At 40.8% G+C, this 17,891-nt stretch overlaps 1 protein-coding gene across 1 annotated transcript in view; it reads left to right on the plus strand.

Moving 5' to 3' along the window:
• Positions 1-17,891, plus strand: part of ST6GALNAC3 (ST6 N-acetylgalactosaminide alpha-2,6-sialyltransferase 3) — a 556,051-nt gene that overhangs the window by 112,390 nt on the left and 425,770 nt on the right. The gene's annotated exons all lie outside the window — the stretch shown is intronic.

Below are 17,891 nucleotides of genomic sequence, written 5' to 3' on the forward strand. Positions count from 1 at the left end.
AATAGTTTAAGAATTGAAATTAGTTCCTGAAAAGTTTGATAGAATTCAGCCATGAGACCATCTGGTCCCGGGCAATTCTTTGTTGTCTTTAAGACAGATTCAATTTCTCTTGGTTATTGGTTTATGCAGGCTTTCCGTGTTGTCATGATTGAGTTTTACTCAGTTTGTTCCCAGAAATGTACCATTGCCTCTAGATTTATTGATTTTTTTGGCATACAGCTGTATATTGTATTCCTGATGATTCTTACTTCTTTCTGTAATTTGTTGTATGAGGCTTCTCTTCATCTCTCATTATATTAAGTTGGGTGTTCTCTCTCCCTTTTTGGTTGGGAAAGCTAATGTATTAATTTTGTTATATATGTATTTAAAGCAGCTCTTTATTTCATTTATCATTTGCACTTATCTTCAGTTTCTTTTTTTTTCCTTTCAAAATTTTATTAAAATGAAAAGAACAGATTTTATATGTTCCATTGGTACAGATCAGTGAAGACACATGGCCCTCACTTGCCTGCATCCCTTCCCTTTTCTCCCCTCCTCTCTTCATTAGTGTTTGTAAGGACATACTTGAAATCCCCACTGTGTCTAATCGGTTTAATTCACCAATAATCTTAATATTCACCAAGCAGAAAGTACGATGATCACAATTCAACTGGAATATAACCTAGGGCTGAAAAGACAATCATATCCCAAAGTGACCATTTTATTCCCATGTATTTTCTATATTCTGTATTACCTATATTGTGTATATCTGAGGATATATGATATTTGAACTTTTGAAAGTGGCTTATTTCAGCAAACCTATTGGTTCTCAGTGTTTTGGTTTTTTTTTTTTTTGTAAAAGACAGGAGTGAATTCTTTTTTATAGATCAATAGCATTCCATAATGTATATACTATATTTTCTTTACTCAGTCATCAATTGATGGATATTTGGGTTGATTCCATACTAAAGCTATTGTGAATTGCATTGCAATAAGCACGAGGTTACAAATAACTCTTCCATATGTTGACTTTATTTTGTTTGGGCAAATTCCCAGGAATGAGATGACTGGGTCGTCTGGTGGATTTATTTTCAGAATTCTGAGGGATCTCCATACTGTCTGCTATGATGGTGGTGGTGTTTTTCAGCTAGAAACAGGTTACCATGGTTCTCTGGCAAATCATCCTATGTGCTGTTATAATTACTGAGGGGTTACAGTTCATTGAAGCCATTGCATGTAAGTATTGATAGTTTATCGCTGTGTAGTCCTAAAATCTTACAGGATCACTCATAGAACTGTGGTTTCTCCCATGTTTCCCATAGTTTAATCATATTAGGCAATATTTCTAATGCCCATGGGCATTTTATATTTTGCAGAACAAAAAGTGCCAAGTTTTGTGAAAACACCTGCCCAGTCTTGTGGCCTGGACAAAAGGTGTCTGTCTTTCAGGTGTTGCTGTTTGCTAATCAGAAGGGGGCAGGAAGCTGTGCTCCCTTTCTATGACAGAGCATCTTAAATAACAAAACTTCCCACGGTCATCCCACAAAGTTTGTGCAGAACAGCCTTTGGGGTTGTAAGGCAGATTTGGAAGATTAATATAGCAGTCCCACTGCCTATCTTCAGTTTCAATTTGATTTCTTCTCTATTTTTTTGTTTCTTCCTATTAATTTTGTATTTAGTTCTTGTTTTTCTAGGTTCTTGAGATGCATTGGTCCATCATTTATTTTATACTTTTTCAATTCTTTGAGTGGACACTAATTACTGTAAACTCTGCCTTAACCCTGCTTTTTTTGTATTCCTTAAATTTTGATATGATGTGTTGTAATCTTCATTTGTTTTTAGGTCTTTTTTGCTTTTCTTTTTATTTCTTCCATAACCAGCTCTTTATTCATGAGCATATTGCTGTGACTCTCTGTGTTTGCATATTTTCTTGAGTTTCTTCGGTTGTCAGTTTTCAGTTTAATTCTGTGTGGTAAATAAAGATACATGGTATAATTTCAGGGTTTTTTCTTAATTTTTTGACACTCATTTTGTGGCCTAGCATATGAGAAAGTTCTATGTACTAATGAAAAGAATGTGTATGCTGCATCTATGAGCTGAAATATTTTGTAGATATTAGTTAGGTCCATTTGGTTTATATTGTAGATTAGCTTTGTTGTTTCTTTGCCATTTTTTCTATCTAGTTTATGTGGCCATTGATGAGAGTTTCGTGTTGAAGCCCTCATTGTTATTGTATTGGAACCTATGAATCTCTTCAGATACATTTCATTTATTTTAAATTGACAGGTGCCTAAGCTTTGGGTGCATATAGATTTCCTATGTCACATCTTGGGTAATTGTACTTTTAAGTACTATTTGTCACCAGTTGCCCGATCCTACAAATGTTACTTAAAGATGTGATAAATAGAAACAGAAAGATAGTCATGATGGAATGTGAAGGCAGAAAATCTATTTAAAATACAAAGGAAATTTTTAAAATTTTTATTATTTTTTTATTGGAAAGGCGGATATACAGAGAGGAGAGATAGAGAGGAAGATCTTCCGTCCGATGATTCACTCCCCAAGTGAGCACAATGGCCGATGCTATGCCAATCAGAAGGCAGGAGACTCTTCCGGTTCTCCCACGTGGGTGCAAGGTCCCAAAGCTTTGGGCTGTCCTCAACTGCTCTCCCAGGCCACAGGCGGGGAGCTGGAAGGGAAGCGGGGCTGCTGGGATAGAACTGGCACCCATATGGGATCCCGGGTGTGCAAGGCGAGGACCTTAACCACTTGCGTCACTGCGCCGGGCCCTACAAAGGAAATTTTAAAACAAACAATAGGAATGCTTATGGGAAAATGATAGAACTAAGTAGTTACTTATCAATAACAACATTGGATATTAAATGTCCTAAAATCTCCAAATAAGAGATGTAGACTGGCTGAATTGATTAAATGCTGGGTCCATCTATTTTCTGCTTAAAGGAATCATGGTTCACCAACAAAGTTACGCACAGAATGAAAGTGAAAGGATGGCAAAAGTGAGCTGGAGTAGTCATGCTAATATTAGACAAAACAGACTCAATCCACAAACTATTAATAAAAAACAAAGAACATTATGTAATGATTAATGAATCAATTTCGCAGATATCATTTTGATGTCACATAATCAACTGTTACTAAAATGTATCCTCCTGGCAAGCAGGGCCTTTCTTTGCTGTAATGCTCTTAAGACATTATAACAACATAATAAAGTGCTCAGTGAATATTTGAAACATGCAATAAAATGACAAATTCAGTGAACACATTGCAGAATCTGTTGTAGAGGAAACTGTTTTTTGGTTTGGAGCATGTTCTTGGTTCCTGATCCCTTGGTGGTTTTCCCATAAATACCTGTCATATACCAGCTACCTTACCATCTATTACCTAGTGCTAAATGGAGCAAATACTGTGTTCCATGCACTCCGCTCACCCTAGTGGCACAGAATGGACAGACCAGGCATAGTTCCTGCCTAGGAGAAATATATTTGGATTAACATCTCCCTTTGGCATCTAGGTTTAACTTGGCTACTTTCCCACACACATGATCCTTTGCCATGCACTGACTCTGTGTCTTTAGAAGTATTGATTTCTCAGTTTTTCTGAAGGACAATAAAGGTCTATGCACTCCTACACTGGGTTGGCCAGACACCATACATTGTGAGTTTTTCTACAAAGACAGGCTATTGTGGCTGGTTTTGTGGCACTGTGGATTATGCCACCAACTGTAATGCTGCTATTCCATATCAAAGTTCAGGTTTGAGTCCCAGCTTCCACTTCTAATCCAGTTACCTGATAATGTGACTGGGAAAGCAGGGGGTGATGATTCAAGTAGTTGGGCCCATGCCACTTGCTGCCATGGAGTCTCGTAGGAAACACACTCCTTTGCTTACATGGCACAGTAATAGTAGAAAAACATGGGTTGAAATAACCCCTTTAACCATTGGGAAGAGAAATAATGATCATAAATATAAGCATCCTTCTTTGGGCCCAGCAGTGTTCTGGGCTTTCCCTCCATTCTTAAATTGTCTAATAATTCTGAGAAGAAAGTGATTTTTTAAAAATTTTTTTCCCGACCAAAGACCAACAAAGTGAGTCAGGTGTCCAAACTCATAGAGATGAGGAGTGGTAGGGCAAGAACAGAGTGTAGTGAGTCTCACCATAAACCAACTCACTGGGGATTGTGCTGTAGTCCCAATGCAATGAGAAAGGGATGGATAATGAGCTGACTAGTGGAGCCTGTTTGTATTCATGGCCTGGAAATTGTGCATGTAACTCACTAACACCTTTTCCTGCTTTCTGTAACCTCACGGGGGTCTTTATTGTGACTCTCTTTAGATTTATGAGTGTATATGTGGTACTACCACCTGAAGACAGTCTTAGAGTTCCCTAAAGATCCTCATAGAGATCATAATTATTTAGGTTCTAAATCACCCTTGTCCAGTCTTCAGCAGATGAACAGTATTTCCCCCTTTAAAACCATGATTTCTGAGGCTTCTTGCTGCCATAATATTGCATTTAGTTTCCAAGGAAACTGCATATCCTCCCTTTCCCTCATCCCTCCCACTTCCTCAAGCTTGAGATTTTTAAAACACAACATGTGCCATTTCAACCTCTTGCTATTGTTAAAGTTTTAGTTCTGGCACTAGTTCCTAGGAAATTGTAATTTTCCTTCTGATTATCTAAATGTTTTGGATGCCTTATTGCAGAATATCAATGCATTGTAAATGGCATTGAAATAAATTACTGCCTTCATTATGACGCACAATAGATGAATATATCATACATCAGAGTCACAGCTTCTTTAACCAAAATACCCTGGTTGTTTTCCATATTGTAGTTCTATAATTACTTGGTATTCCATTGTGAAGCTTGGGAGAAAAGTAAAGGATAAGGGCATATGCATATATGTGCATATTTTACTGCATAAATTAATGTGCAGTTAACTGAATACATTTGATAAATTTGTAGCCCTCAGATAAATTTATTGCTGAATTTAAGCATTGCTTTCTTGTAGATTATTCAGTTGATTAAAATAGTATTCTTTGAATTACTGAGCTTAGGCAGAATTAATACAGAAGAGAAGGAAGTACTTTCTTTCTCCAAAGTGTTTTGATATTTGGTAATCTGCTGAAAGGCTTAAAGAGAGGCTGGGTAGCCATGTAGAGTCCCAGACTTGAATATGCCGACCTGTGTTAGGCATTAGAGCCGTGTCCATGGAAGATTGCCTTCCTACACACACAGACACACACACACAGACACAGACACACACACAGAGACTCACACACGTCTTCTGATCTTTTGTTTTAGTGATGGGTTTATAGGAAACTGTGCCTGGCAATGGCTGCTTTGTCTGGCAGTGTGTACTGGTAACTTCTAGTGATTATGTCCACCCAGTGGTTGCCATGAGCCTCTATGTCTCTGAGGCCTTCAGGCTTTTAGATGCAAAGACCTATACCTTACTTTTTTTTTCCATTAAAATCTCTTAGAGATTCAATTTTTAAGGAAGGTATAATTCAGGGTCTGATTTGTTTTCAAAGAAAGTAGGTAACCCTATGAGTATTTTCAGTAATAATCTGTATGCATTTTGTAGACAATAGTAAAGATGATGATTATGGGGCTTTTGGAAATGGAGGAGAATGCACTCATGTTGTATTAGGTTTGTGATATCTGCTAAGGGATGGTCAAGTGTTGGATATTGATCTTTAATTCACTCAATTTTTTTAAGCACTTGAACCTGGCTAGGGTTTTTATCTAGTACTAGCTTCTCGTGATCAAGAGGCCTGCAGCAAATCTCTGCAGTGAGTTTGATGGGGCCAGGAATATTTAACTTTTATTCTTTCTTCCCAGTAGAGAATGGAAAAAAGAAGCTTCCTGATGGGTTCCTGACAGGTGTGCTTGCCCATGTGCAAAGAGAGCATGGTTTTTCTGTGTGACTTCATGCAGGTTAAGTCTTTTTTTTTTTTCTTTTAAATAGGACTCATTGTATTTTTATTTGAAAGGCAGGGTTAAAGAGAGAGGAGAGACACACAGAGAGATATTTTTCCATGGTTTCCTCTCCAAATAGCCGCAATGGACCAGGCTAAGCCACTCTGAAGTCCGGAAACAACAGGAACCTTTTGCATGTCTCCATGGGCGTTCAGGGACCCAAAGAATTGGACATCCTCTGGTGCCTTCCCAGACCTCTAGCAGGGAGCTGGATTGGAAGTGGAGCTTCCAGGACCCAAATGATGTGCATATGGGATGTAAGACATTTCTGTTACACTCTTTCTGGAGTGTGAAATTTCTGAAGTTAGTTGGACTGCCATCTTATTTTTTTACAAAGAGGTTGGTCTTTATCTGCCCTCCTTAACACACCTGTGAAGGTTGGGTAGCCAGGCTCTTGCAGAGAGTACAAACAATGAAAAAACTGCCTCAGAGATAGGTGATGCCAGATCCATCTACAGTTTGTTAAGGCTCTCAGTAATAAGCTAAGAGCTTTGTGCATCCTCATCACAGGCATGAGACAACCTTGGAAGATCAGGAATTTGTGACTGATATTGTAGGAGTTCATCCCTGAGCCTGCCTGGGAAATGAGTTTCATATAGCCATGGGAGCAGAGTAGATTGTGTATTCTTATAGCTCAGCATGGCAAATAAGAAAAAACTGTGGAATGGATACTGCTCCTTATGAATTGCATTTGACTTTTTAAGACAGCTCATGTATCTAATTGTTAATGTAACCAAAATACTTAGTATATGTCACTCATGACATTACACCAAGAGTTTGGTTTGTCCAAAAGTGTCCTTGGTAGCACAATAAGACTCAGGGACTTTATCACCTTCCCTGTGCACTAAGAGATTGAAGGGCTTAGAGATCTAGATGAAGGATTCATGCATAATAATGCAGAATTGCTAGAAAAGTGCCCAGGACTCCAAGCCTTCAGCATAGTAGCTTCTTGCTGATTAGAAATAGTCATTTCCTTCTTACAAGCTTTGGGACATACGTCTAGCTGCCAAAAGGATTTGGCTTACCTTTTATTGAAAAATAAAACATGGAATCAAGATGGCAGAATAGGGGAAGGACACTTTTAAACAGGTGAAGAAATATTAGCCACTGTGAAGCAGAGAGGGCACATTCCAGAAAATAGGAGATGACAGAACAACAGCAAAGGGGTACCCTGAGACTAACAGACACAGAAAAGCAGTGAAAACAACAGTGTGTTGTTGCAGTGACTGATATACTAGAGGCATTCAGCAAGCGGCAATTTGAACTCCATCCATAGCCAGAACTCCACCAGCAACAAAGTGGGATGGGACGTGTACCGGGAGCTCCAGAGGTGAACACAGACAAAGAACTGCTTGTCCTGCTGGTCTGTTTAATTAGACCAGGAGCAGAGACAGAGCAGCAGGATGCAGACGGGCAGTATGGGAACAGGGTGGATTTCATAGCCAAGTCCATCCCCTACAGCCATAATTGGTGCCATTTTGTTTAAGGAGGCAAGGACTATGGGGCAGGACTGCACATGCATGGAGCTGGGAATGAACTCATTTCTGGCTCAGTGAACTGGAACAACGTGGCATCCTACAGGTTCCACCCAAGACAGGTCTGGGTAACCTTCAGACCTGACAGCCAGCAGATCAAGCACTCTAGTAGTGGCACCATTTCTTACAATGTGGCAAAGAATTTAAGACAGCAGCAAATGACAGTGAGCTGCAAATGTGCTGAGCTTGGTGAGAACTCACTGAGCTCATTGCTTTGCACTGGTACCACAGGAAAATAATACTGACTATGGCATTGTATGGGTCAAAATAGGTCCGTGTGGCCCTCAGACCTAAAGTCCAGCAGGTTCCAGCAAGATCAACACCATCAACAACCTAGCTATATAGGACACCTGGTCTCTCCCTAATCCTGGGACCGTCTCCAACTGAAAGTGGGAGAAAGGTTGCATGGACAACAGTGCAGCCTCAGCATAGTATCACAGGAGGTAGAACAGGTAGGCCAGAAGATGGGGCTATGCAGACGATAGTGGAAATCTAACATAAGAACCCAGACCTGGAACATGCTGGAGAGTGGCACAAGTGATTCCAAACAAAGAGCCATGTACCAACCACAATAAGTAAAACTAAATTGTATACCTGTGAGTGACACAGCTTAGCAACCTGTTCTATGGAAAAGACTCTGCCAACCAGAAGTACAATTACCAAGAGCAAAAGAAGAGGCAAAGGCACAATGAATATTACCAAAAACTCCCCTGCAAAGGAGCAGACACCTTTGCTAACTTGAATTCACTGAGGAAGACATCAAGAAAATGGGGGATACACAATTCAAAACACTTGTTACGAAACTTGTTATCAACAATGAGAAACACATAAAGCAGATATTCAAGGAATTCATGTTGTATATTGCCCTGGAAATGAATCAAATGAAAGCTGATATATCAGAAAAGAAGAATACAGTGTAGCAAATGAAATGTACAGTGGAGAGTTTCTAAAATAGAATGAAACAAGCAGAAGAAAGAGTCTCAGAATTGGAAGATATTTCCTGTCACCAGGGCGAAACAAACAAAAAGCTGGAAGCAGAGCTGAATCAGGCCAAAAAAAGTGTTCAAGAATTGAAGGACATTATTAAGAGGCCTTGTATAAGTTATGGGAGTTCCAGAAGTTGCAGAAAGAGAAGCTGGTTTTAAAAATGTATGTAATGAAATAATAAGGGAAATTTCCCTTATCTAGAGAAAGAATTGGGAAACAACATCCAGGAGGGACAGAGAACTCCCAGCATTTTTGACTGAAAGCAATCTTCACCAAGGCATGGTAATCAAGCTCTCTTCAATCAAACATAAGGAAAAGATCCTTAAATGTGCACGTGAAAAAAATCAACTGACATATAAAGGAATACCAATTAAACTCACAGGAGACCTCTCACAGGAAACTCTACAGGCAAGGAGAGAATGGAGTCATGGCATATTCCAGATTCTAAAAGCAAGAAATTGTTGCCCCAGGATAACAATTGTACCCAACAATTTGTTGTACCCAGCAAACCTTTCTTTTGTCTTTGAAAATGAAATAAAATTCTTCCACAGTAAAGAAAAGCTAAAAGAATGTCCCTCTTTCAAACCTGCCCTACAAATGATAATTCAAGATGTTCTCCTGACAGAGAAGAGGAATAACGCCCACCAAAACAAAAGTTAAATGGGAAGAACATCCCAGTAAAATAACAACAGAAGACTAAATCAATGAGTAACCCATCACTAAAATGACAAAACCAAATTACCACCTATTTATATTAACACTGAGTGTAAACAGTTTAAACTCATCAATCAAATGTCACAGATTAGTAGAGTGAATTAAAAAACAAAACCCATCTATCTGTTGCCTACAGGAAACACATTTCACCAACAAATATCAGTGGAAACTGTATGTCATGGATTTTGATTTTTTTTGTCAGTTTCATCTCTTCAAAACATTTTCTTCTGATTAAATTCTTCAATGACTCATAGATCATATGCAGAAGCATCATTTTCTTCGTGAAGGTTCTTGATTTTCTTTTTCATTTCTTCAGTGACACATTAGTCATTCAGTAGCATGTTATTTCACTTCAGGTGTTATTAATTTCTTTTTTTTCCTTCTTGTTGTTGATTTTGTTTTGTGCCTTTTCTTTTAAAGGGATTTATAGTAACCATGTAATGGAGATTATCGTATCTAGTACCATGTTATTTAATTTCATAGCATAGCAAATTTGTATTTTTCCTCCTGTGGTTGATTTTTTATTGTGGCTTTTCATTTAAGGGGATATATAGTAAATGTATAATGGAGATTATCATATCCTGATGTGAGGATTCAGGGCATTATGGATCTCTACTTCCAGATCAAAGATGGACTGCTAATGAAACTGTTAATTGTATCTCATCAGTAAGATATTGGACTCTCTGCAATAGTCCATGACTGCAATGATTGACATATGACTGTGTATTAAGAACTCTGCTATAATATTGATATAAGTGGACTCAGTGAGGGGGAGTGAATTGGGAAAGGGATAAAGGAAATCCCAGGTCCTATTGAACTGTATCTTAAAATATAATAATAAGAAGAAAAAAAGAAATCCCAAAAAATTAGAAAAGGAAAATAAGAACAAAAAAAATTAAACCAAAAACAAGCGAATAAAGAGCAGACAAAAGTAAATAGAAAAATAAATAAATAAAACAGACTAATAAGAATGTTGCCTTCATATTACTATATATATCAACAGAGATAAGTGACACAAACAAAAGCTTTTTGAGATCTGTAGTCCTGTTTCAATGTGTACAGAGGGGACCACTGTTGTGAAATGACACTACCAGCATCCAGTACTGAAATACTTTGTGTCCAAGGTACCCCTGCTCATGAGCTTCCAATTAATCAGCGTTGGAAAGCAATGAATGATACCCAAGGTACTTGGGTCCACAACACCACATCAGAGACCCAGATGAAGTTCAAGGCTCTTTGCTCTAGACCCTACCAACACAGCCACTTAAGGAGACTCAATGGATGGAAGAGCTCGATCTCTTTGTGTGTCACTGTCTTTTCCTCACTCTCTTACTCTCTGTATTGGAAAAAAAAATCATTTTTGGAAAAAAAAAGAAAACTGTATATGGTCTTAAGACACAATTTAATTTTTGAAATCAGGATTTTTGCCAGTGAACCCTCTTTGTCACATACTGTTCCTCTAGCTCCTGCTCAGTATGTCAGATGACTTCTCTGCCACAAGGCTCCAGTGGCTTACACTCAACCAATTCTAATCATTTTGCTGCTTAGTGGTCTTTCATGGCACATGTAATACAGTTTGGGTCTTTCTATGGTTTGGGTCTTTCTATGTTTATAAGCTCAAGAACAGTGGCCATGAGCCAACTTATTCAATCATTATTTGGAACTTGAGAAAGGTCCTTGCTTTAGGCCTTAGGTCCTCATTGATAATATAGTGATGATATAGGGGAACTCAGTAAGGGGTAGGGAATTGGGGAGGGGATAATGTAAATCCCAGGATCTATGGAACTGTAGCATAAAATGATAATAATAAAAATAAGTAAAATTTAAAGAAAGAAAAAATAAAACTTGACAATGAGAGCAAAACAAAACAACCTAAAGGAAAAAAGCCTAAATGCAACATGTAAACAAACACAAATAAAATGATTTAGTCAGTTAAATTCCCACACATTTCAAAATTTCCCTCAAATGCTATAAGGACTGTGGTCGACAAGCACTTTAATAATTTGACTTATCATTGTTGAGCAGATTTGTGAAGCAGTGGTTCCATCATAGTCTGAATGAACTTCAGGTGATGAGCTTTTAGAGTATTTGTTTAACCACAGAGGAGTTATATCCATGAGGCCATCCAAGCAAAACTTTGGCTCTGAGATGCTATTGGCCCTTGCTTCTGTGGTCATAGAGGAAGAGAAAGTAAGGATATGCTATCTTCATTTGAAATTTGTACTTTCGTCCTTAAAAGTCTATTTAAACACTGATACTGTTTATAACAGCAAAAATAACAAAAGTGGAGTATAAAAGCTCTTGAAATGTAATCTCCCTGGAGCTGTTGGCAGTTCAAAATGTCTAGCCCTCCCAGTCTGGCAGGATTAGAACCTGCATCCTGACCTTGGTCCTTGAGTGATGGGTTTGCAGATCAGTGTTTGAAAACCATGGTGTGCATGACTAATTCAAGAAGGTTGACTGTGCAGAAAAGGGAAATGGCTGTGGCAGAAGCATGGGGGTGAGATGTGTGTATCTTAAATCTGGACACATGTAACATATTTACTTGAAAAAGGAGATTTTGGGGGGCAAGAAATAAAATAAAGGAGAGAAATGACTCCGGCCCCTAGAGAGGTGAAGGGCTATTACGTAAACACAGGAAGGAGGTTGGAATGGACTGGATGAGTGACACTTGTTCTTTTGAGGGTGGAAGCAAGGAACAAAGGGTGGAGTTAGATATAAATACGGCAAGGTATTAAGTAAGTTGGAGTACCCAAAAATAGTAACTTGTTTTTACTCACAAAGGAGACAAGTTCATGTCCTGAAAGTAAACGGCTGAAACAGATCTTGAGACTTAATTGAAAATCAGGGGCCTTTGGACAAATGTATGGGTGAGGCAAAGAATAGATGAGAATAAGGGAACTTGAGTTACAACGTGCTTTGCCATTCTCTTGGACAATTCAGATTACCTTCCAGATTCCCGGAGTGAAAGTCTCTCTCCATCCATGTATATTAACCCCAGGCAGGCCCTGAACAGCAAACAATTAAAAGAAAATAAATATAATTTAGGTACAAAGTATGGCACCAAGTTAATGCTTGCTTATTTCTGAGAAGTCTGATCTTCCTCATCAATGAACTAATTTTCTGCAAGGGTCATTATCCGCCTGTAAGAAATGGGGAGTCCTGGGCATGGAAGCATGATGATTTTCCTGTGAGTATGTGCTGGGTTTGGTATTGGGCTCTGCTGGTTCCTGGCTACAGCTTCTTCCACAAAGCTGCTTACATTTTATGACTTATTGAGAGCCTGTGACTCTCCTTGAGTTGGAAGAGAGATTTTTGAAAACACCTGCTCTCACAGAACTTCTGTGGGATTGCCACAGGACAAAGGAAAGGGAGACACACTTTAGTATTTCATGTTCTCTCCACTCAGCCTCAGTCAGAGGTCTCCCGACCCTGTCTACACTACTACAAGGGACTAGTTGATTTTCATCCTTCCGTTGACTCCTACCTGCCAGGGCTTCTGTTTAACTGAGAGGCCGTTTTGTTTCTGAGGACAGGTGGTTAAAATACACGGTTTTAGTTGGGATATTTGTGGCTACATATTTCTTAGCCCTGTGGATTATTTTTCAAAGCTTTTCATTGCTTTTGCTCTTTGATCAGTAAAAGAAATCACTTAACAGTGAGACGGGTATCTGTGTTCAGACTCCCATGGGTCCTTGTTCTCACCTGCTGTCTTTACTTCCCCGAAGAGTCTGACCTTACGAATTAAATTCTTTCTGATGGTAACATTAGTCAGCCGATTTGGGACACTGGGGACTTTTGTTTATTGATCCTTTTATCTTCTGCTTTTTTGCTTGTAGAGGTCATTTTTCAATTTCCCCAGAGGGTAATTCTACTTCTCTTAATAATTTTCAACCAACACTAAGCTTAGAGCATTCACATAGAAGCTAGAATAAACATTACATTTAGGAGTACTGTATAAAAACAAGCTTTTGTTCTGCTGAGTGCAATTTAAATTAGGCAGAAAACTATCCAATATTGAAAATAACAAATTATGTTACCTTGTGCAGGATTTACAAAGAAAGATGTGACCTCTTCTGTTCAGTAGTCTATACATGTAGTTACTGTTAGAGTTGTGGATTTCGGCCTAGTGCAGTGGTAGCATAGCAGCTAAAGTCCTCACCTTGAATGTGCCAGGATCCCATGTGGGTTCTGGTTCTAATCCTGGCAGCTCCACTTCCCATCCAGCTCCCTGCTTGTGGCCTGGGAAAGCAGTCGAGGACGGTCCAAAGCTTTGGGGCCCTGCACCTGTGTAGAATACCTTAAAGATCTCCTGGCTCCTGGCTTCAGATTGGTGCAGCTTCAGCCGTTTGTGGTCATTTGGGAAGTGAATCATCAGACAGAAGATCTTCCTCTCTGTCTCTCCTCTTCTCTGTATACATCTGAGTTTGCAACAACAACAAAAAATAGATCTTAAAAAATAAAAGAATTGTGGATTAGGTTTGGAAGAGGGTGGCCCAGGCAGGGCTGAGCAAACATTAGCTCACTGGCAAGTGCAGAAATCAGGCTGGAATACAGGTCATGCCTTGTTAGACTTTCACACCTACCAATTTTCATTAGCCAGCAATGGGAGCAGATTGAGCAGGGCCAGGTTCTAGCACCCACCAGCAAGAGTTGGGACTGAGAGCAGGGCAGGTCAGGCCAGTTTTCAGTATCCAAAGGCAAAGGCTAAGAGAGGTGAGGGATAATGCCAAGCTGGTTCAGAGCAACCACTGGCATACACAAAATCTATGGCTAAAAACAAGCCCAGTTGGGGAGCTAAGGGGATGCCCTGGCTGGATTGTGGTTCCCACTGGTGTGTGCGAAGGCCAGAGTGGGAGCCGCTATCTGGCCTGGACATGGCTGCAGTGTTGTCTGTCAACACAGTTGTGGACTGGTTCTGGGATGTGTCAGACTTGGCTAGATTCCAGCACCCATTGGCGATCATGAGACCCAGAGTAGGTGTAGGATGGGCTAGGCCAGGTCTCTGCCCCTCCTAAGCAATGTGTGAGCTGTGTCTAGATGTGGTTCAGGTTTGGCTGGGCTGTAGCACCCTTAAGTAAAAATCAAATGGATTGAAGACCAGTCAGGAAAGGCCACTGTTCTTGCCAGGACAGGAGGTGGACTAAGTAGGGCTGGCCCATGGACCCACAGATGTGCGCAAGATCTGGAATTGGGAGAGGATCTGATGGAGGACCTTGGGGAGCTCCTCTGTCAGGACACAGGCCCTGCAGTTGAGCACAAGAACTACTATAGGGACCAGCCAAGACAAGGCTGGGAAATGGTATCCACAGGCCTACACGTGAAGCAGGTCAGGCGCTAATCAGGCTGAATCAGTTCACATCATATGCTGGTGAATCTTGAGTATCAGAATGGAGTGTGGATTGGCTGGGTTGGATCACAACACATGCCAATTCACATGAGGGCCAAAACTGGGAGCTGGCTGGGATGAGCTAGGCTGTAGTCTCCGCTAGTGAGAGTTGGAATTGGGAGTGGGCCAAGCTGGGCCAGGCTACAGCACCCACTGACAAATGCTGAGGCAAGGTGGGCCACAACACCCAACCAACAGACATGAGACTCCTGAGGGGAGGGGGCTTAGCCGGTAGGGAGGCTGTGAGGGGCTTTCCTGCTGTACCACCACTCCCACTGCTGAGCATGAGAGTTGGGATGGGGGCATACCAGGCCGGGCAGGACTACAACACCTCTTGGTCTGCATGTGAGCTGGATCGGGGGAAAGCCAGGCTGGTTTAACTGTTCCTACGGGTACATGCATAAGCCAGAGTGGGCTTGGATTGGCTAGGCTTTGCTGTAGCATCAGCTGGCAGAGGCTGGCACAGGGGGCAAAATTCTATCAAGTTAAGCTGCAGAACCACCTGAAGCATGCAGGATCTGGGAGTGGTAGTGGGTACAGTAGGGAGAGTGGGTACCTCCTTTCGGGTTGCCACTCCCTCTGATGAGCATGAGAATGAAGACTAGGGGCAAGCATGGCTATACAGAAAGTGTTACTTGCTGGCCCGTGTGTAGGCAGGATAGTGGGACTGGTTGGGTTGAAGTAGGCTTCAATGCCCTTTAGCAGGTATGAGAGCTGAATGGGATGTGGGACGGACTGGACCAGTCTGCTGTCCATACTGGCAAGCACAGGAACCATGGCAAGCCTGCTGGGGGTTAATGTGGGTCACTCCAACTAGGCTGTAGCTCCCACTGGTGTATGTAAAGCCCGAGTGTGTGGTAGGCCAGTTTGGGCTAGACTGCAACACCCATTGTTTCTTTTTTGAAGACAGGGCTGGTGGTAGAACTGGCCCAGAAATTGTAAACACCAGCATATGTGTAAGTCGAAGGGATCACTGTACTGTGCTGGACCCTGTATTGGCAAGCACACAGAAGAATCAGGTATGGGATCATCTCAGATGAAGTTTCTTTGGGGTTCCTCCAGTTGAACTGCTGAATTCAGAACCCCAATCATGGGGAGAAGTGCAGGTTCCAAGGTCTGACAGTGGAGTGCATGTGGCTCTTCAGTGGCTTACTTGAAACAGTGGATGGCATGTCCGGGTGCACATGGAGGATATGGCAGTACATTGGAGTCTGCAGAGGACAACTAGTACCACAGCAGAGGAGGGAGGAAAGAATAAATTGTTCAACTACCCCAGCCAATTGTTGGCAGTGAAAATCTGGGCAAACGGAGACTCTAAGGTAGACTATGTCAAGCAGTGGATTCTGGAGAGATTTCATTGTTTTTGGAATGGCAATATTGGTAGTGATTCAGACCGCTGAAAACCTCTTGAGCAGGACCCTCAGCGCGTGACCCACGTCAGGGACACTGGTGTGGTTGGGAGGGAGGGTGTGGCTTCTCCCCTTATCTTTCTCCTTCCCCCAAATATAGGAAGAAAGAAAAGAGAATGTAGAAATGGTTGTCTCACCCACCTTTCTGTAGCCGTTGACCCTAATAATCCTAAACAATTATGTAAATTCATCAAAATAAAAATAATTTTAAAAAGTTTTTTATATCAGAATAAATTCTGTTTTTTCAACTACTCATCACTTAATTAAAACTTCCCCTGAAATCTGCATGGGGGCTTTTCCTATTTGAAAATTTATTTATTCATAATTGATATAAAATTTTATAAATAATATAGTTATTAAGTACAGCAAGTTTCCTTTTTTATTATTTTTCAAGATATGGTTTTGTAGGTACAGGGATTTTCTGCTCCACTCCCCTTCCTCCTTTCTGTTTCTCCTCCACACACTCCTTTTCCTCACATACAATAGTATAGTCCTTCAAGAACAGTCACAAGTCCAACATTCTACTATCATGGCATTGTAGGTAAAGGCAATGGGTATAATATTTATTTATTTATTTATTTTAGATTTTTATTTATTTTTTAATTTTTTATTGGAAAAGGCAGATATACAGAGAGAGGAGAGACAGAGAGGAAGATCTTCCGTCCGATGATTCACTCCCCAAGTGAGCACAATGGCCGATGCTATGCCGATCTGAAGCCAGGAGCCTGTTTCTTGTCTCCCACACGGGTGCAGGGTCCCAAAGCTTTGGGCTGTCCTCAGCTGCTTTCCTGGGCCACAGGCGGGGAGCTGGAAGGGAAGCGGGGCTGCCGGGATCAGAACCGGCGCCCATATGGGATCCCAGGCGTGCAAGGCGAGGACCTTAACCACTGCGCCACCGCGCCGGGCCCGGGTATAATATTTATAATCCTATTGCCAAGGTATAGTTAACAGTTTTCTTGAAATTCCTCCTTTTATTCAGGTGTAGAGATGCATACTGCAATATATCTTTTCTCCCTGGTATGCTAATCTTTGTTACACAATTCTATGGGAATACACGTGGCTTTATTAACAAATCTTTATTTATTTTCTCATAGTTTTGAGATTAGTCGTCCAAGACTTAAGTTGGACGTCTTGGCTGTTAGGGACAGCTCTCTGTGATCTTTTTGCTGTATGCTCACATGATCGAGAGGGCAGAGGAGAGCATGAGCAATAGAGTGAACGAGAATGTGCTTCTCTTATCAGATACATGCCTCACACTCTGATCTTAAGTAGTTGCACTAGAGGTTAAGACTTCTGTATGTGAATCTGGGGAAGGCACATTTAATTCATAATGTTCTTCACTTGATTCCTCAAAATTCTTGTTTTCTTGTATGCAAAATACATTTGTTGCATCCCAACAGTTTCCAAAGTCAAAATGGTCATTAGAGTCTCACCACTGAAGACTGTGTATTATGCAAACTAGATTTGGGTGAGACTGAAAGTATAGTTAATCCTACAACGAAATTCTTTTCCAGCTGTGAACCTGTGAAACCAAATAAATTGTGTGCTTCCACAGTACCGTGTTAGGAGGCAGAAATTGGATAGATGTTCCCATTCCAAAATGGAGTTGTTAAAGTAAGAAAGTAAGGATATAGATCCCATACATTTCCAAAGCCTAATAAGGCAAATTCCGTTAGCCCTTGAGTCTTGAATAATCCTTTATGCTCGCTGCTGTGCCCTCCCCACCCACTGAAACAGCAGCCCACTCTCCTGGCCTCAGTGATAGCAGCCTGCCCGTGGAGCTTCATGTGTGTGGTGGAAGCCCCACTTAGTGAAACAGAAATGTGGAAGTAGCTTTGATGGTCTCTTGATTACCTTTCCCATTTCTTGAAGAAT

The sequence above is a fragment of the Ochotona curzoniae genome, unplaced genomic scaffold (genome assembly GCF_017591425.1).
Source record: "Ochotona curzoniae isolate NIBS_2020 unplaced genomic scaffold, NIBS_Ocur_1.0 contig_4612, whole genome shotgun sequence".
Classification (NCBI taxonomy): domain Eukaryota; kingdom Metazoa; phylum Chordata; class Mammalia; order Lagomorpha; family Ochotonidae; genus Ochotona; species Ochotona curzoniae.